Source organism: Tupaia chinensis, unplaced genomic scaffold (genome assembly GCF_000334495.1).
Source record: "Tupaia chinensis unplaced genomic scaffold, TupChi_1.0 Scaffold000063_1, whole genome shotgun sequence".
NCBI lineage: Eukaryota > Metazoa > Chordata > Mammalia > Scandentia > Tupaiidae > Tupaia > Tupaia belangeri.
The window spans coordinates 8,487,984-8,491,769 of NW_006159521.1; positions in this window are offsets into that span (position 1 = coordinate 8,487,984).

Below are 3,786 nucleotides of genomic sequence, written 5' to 3' on the forward strand. Positions count from 1 at the left end.
AAAAAACAAAAACAAACAGGAATGTGAAGAACAATATTAAAATAGCCTTAAAAGTAACAGCAGTGTAAGGTTATGTACAGATCCCAAGAAACCAAGATGTTCACTTAAGAAGTATAGACAGGACCAGCAAATGGTATAATGGTAACATTGCTGGACTCCCACGTAGTCAATCGTGGTTCTAGTCCTGGACCCAGTGGCTTAAAACATACCAGGCAAGTGTGAGTGCATGCCCAAGTTCCCAAGAGAAGAATAGAGAGAATGGAGAAGGGTTTGGGATGTGGCCATCCCCCCTAGGGGGCGATTTCTCACTTTCTGTCTCTCTGTCTGTCTCTGTCTTTCCAGCAAGCATACATGCCCTATAGCAAAAATCTCTAAAGAAATATAGGCATGTGCCACAAACTGGTGTTTTGTCCACAACACGTGGATTCTGTAAAGGTGGTATCATAGCACTTTAATAGGCTATATTATATAGCATGGAGCCTAGGTACGTAATAGGATATATCATCTAAGATTGTGTACGTACAGTCTTTGATGTTCATACAGTGACAAAAATCACCTAGTGATGCATTTATCAGAACATACCCTGTTCTTGAATAATACACAACCATAGTTATAATTCAGAGTTCTTTTCTGCTAAATCTTGTCCCTACCTTGAATTAAAACCTTGTACAGGGGCCAGCAGGTGGCATGGTAGTTAAGGACACTGGACTCCCACATGGCCGACCATGGTTTGTGTCCCAGACCTGGTGGCTTGCTTTCTCACTTTCCACTTCTCTCTCTCTCTCTTGCTCTCTCTCTTGCTCTGTCCCACTCGGGTCAAATGAAATAAATACATAAATAAAATTTTAAATAAAAAAGGTTGAATCTAATTTTTTTAAAAAAAAACCCTTGTACCAAAAAAGTGACTGCAATCATGAGCTGAATTCAGGTGAAACGTTTATTTTTTCAGTGAGTGATTATACGAAGGAAAAGCCTTTAAAAAAATCTATGAATAGAGAAGTTCACAGTAGAGGGTGGGGGAAAACAAAAAGAATCACACAAAAGGAGCCGGCAGAGAAAAAACCCACATTAGCCTGCCATCTATCACTGCGCTAGACCTCTTGGAGATGTTTATGAGAAGAAGCCATGAGATACTCTCCTTCCTGCCTGGAGTATAATAAAATCTCTTCACTTTCTCTATCTCACTGTGTAACTGATGATTCCATCGCTCTTGGCTGCTGTTCCTTTCTCTAAGAGAGCTTTTCTAGTCATGGTTATGGAAGCAAGAAGTGGGTCAAGGGTGAGCAGCCCCATCTTACCCTCTGAGGAGAAGAGAAACCAATGGTTTCTTGTTGATAGCCTTCCACGACCCTATGCGTTTATCAGGTCAGTCTACGCAGGTCTCCTTTTCCTTTCTCAGAATAGTTTGGTGACTTCCCAGTATCTCAGGCACTAAGGTCCTTACAGCCTAGAGTTAACTGTCTTGTCAGCCTCATTTCTTGCTCCTCCAGCCACACTTGATGCCCCCCCAGCCCCCACAAAAGTATTCACACATCTCTATGCCTTTTCTCTCGGAGACTCCTCTGTCTAAATAAATAAATAAATAAAGTTAATTTAAAAGGTTGAATCTGATATTTAAAAAAAAAAAAATTTGTATGAAAAGTGATTGCAATCATGAGCCAAATTCAGGGGAATTTTTTTTTCCCCCAGAGGATGATTATATGAAGAAAAAGCCTTTTTAAAAAATCTACAAATAGAGGGAATTAGTGGTTAGCGTAATGGCTATGTTGCTGGACTCCCACGTAGTCGACCGCAGTTTGCGTCCCGGACCTGGTGGCTTAAAACTCACGCCGGGTGCGGGTGCGTGTGCGTGCATGCCCAAGATCCCGAGAGGAGAATGGAGGAGAAGGGATTGCGGCGTGAGCATCTCCCCTGGGGGGTGATTTCTCGCTTTCTGTCTCTCTGTCTCTCTCAGTCTATCTGGCGAAAGCACACGCCCTATAGCAAAAACCTCTCAAAAAAAAAAAATCCATAGCTTGAATCTTTCCCATTCTGTTGACATCTCACTTTTCTCTTAAGGCCCAGCTCAAAAGTCAGTTCCCTCAGAGGATCAGCCCCTTCCTCCGTGGAGCAGTCAGATGTTGGTGGTGCTCTTACCAAAAGTTTCCCCACAGCCTCTCATAGGCAGTGACCTCCCAGTCTGTAGAAAAGGGCTGTGAGCTCACTGATGGCTAGGATTGTTCGCCTAGTTTGCAAGCCACATAGCACTGAAAGGGCTGGCAGTGGTGGCATAGTGGTAACACAAGCCTGGACCCAGATGAAAGGGTCTCAGGTTCACATCTGGAGGTACATGCCATGGTCGGGGCTGGCTGAGGCTGGGGTGGATCACGCGTGAAGATGTTTGCTGGGGGCACGCTTCTCTCTCATGAAAGAAACAAAACAAATGAACCAAAAAGCATGTTTAACAAAACAAATGAACCGAAAAACATGTTTGCAAAATTGTTCCACAGCTGTCATTGCTCTCTCTTCCTGGGACCGTCTCTCCCTCTCCCCCCCCAACAAACCCCAAGATTTATTCCTCACTTGCAACCCTAACCCTTCAAGACTTTAATAAAAGTGTATTTTACAAACATATATTGTTATTAAGTAGCAATTTTTGGTCACAGAAATTCCCTGTGAATCAAGATTCCTCAACCACCTAAGACCTACCTAAACAAAGGTCTTACTGTTTCCCCATGAAAACAATCCACTCGGATCACTTTGAGTAGAGACTTTGGGTTCTGAAAACCTGGAGGTCATTTCTATACACCTCTCTCTAAAACGAAGCACTTGTATTTCCACTGTTTAGCTTCCAGGCTGAGCATTAGGCAGTTCTAGTTACCTAAAGTATCTAAGGCAAATATTTCCAGCTGACACTGAACACCCTGAGCAAATGGGATTCTAGGGTCTCTGAGCATGACACTGAGTGGCTAGGTAGCCCGGCAGCTCAGAATACTACTCACTTTCGATGGGAAAAACATGGGTAGAAAAACTCTATCAACAGGCCCCACAGGCTTTCACTCGGAGTGAGGAAGAAAGGGACCGTTAAAGGTCTCTTCCTGTGGGCCCCAAGTTTGCCTTCAGAGCCCAAAGCCCGTTCCGAGGCAGGGTCTCGGTTCACATCACGTGCAGACGCGCAAACTGCAAGACAGCTTGTTGGATGACAGAGCCTCTGAGATAAGGGGGTGTGGAGAAGGAAGCTCACCCCCAAAGGGGCAGTTGGAGTGAGGAGTTCGGCTGGCGGGCAGGACGGTAACCGCTAGCGGAAAGAGAAAAAAGGCAAGGCAAGTGTTTGTGTGTGTGTGTTGGAACGAAGGGGACAAAGGGCTGGAAGAGGGGGTGAGAGAAGAAAAATGAGAGAAGCAGGAAAGGAGGACCAAGGCCCGCGTCCTCCGGCCACTGCGCCGGCGGCCCAGAGCGGTCCCGGCCGGCAGAGGGCAGCAACTGGGCGGGAGAAGCCCGGCGAGGCCCGCGCGGCGTAGACCGGCTCGCGGGGATCCTCTTGCAGAGCGTGGGGCGAGGGACTCGCACTCACCACTCCCGCTTCCCGACTGCTGGCCCCAGCGCACCCCGGACCTAGTTGAGGGCAGGGGTGTGAGGAGAGGGGGCCGCTGCAGGCAGCCCAGCGTCTTGCTCGTGGGAGAAGGGGAGCTGGAGTTTGGCGGGCCCCGGGACGGCGCCAAGGGGAGAGCCCTCCGCGCGCTGGTTTCCCCCGCCAGCCCCGCGCTCTGCCCGTCGCGTCCAGGCGGCGCCCGGCCGCTCCGGGAC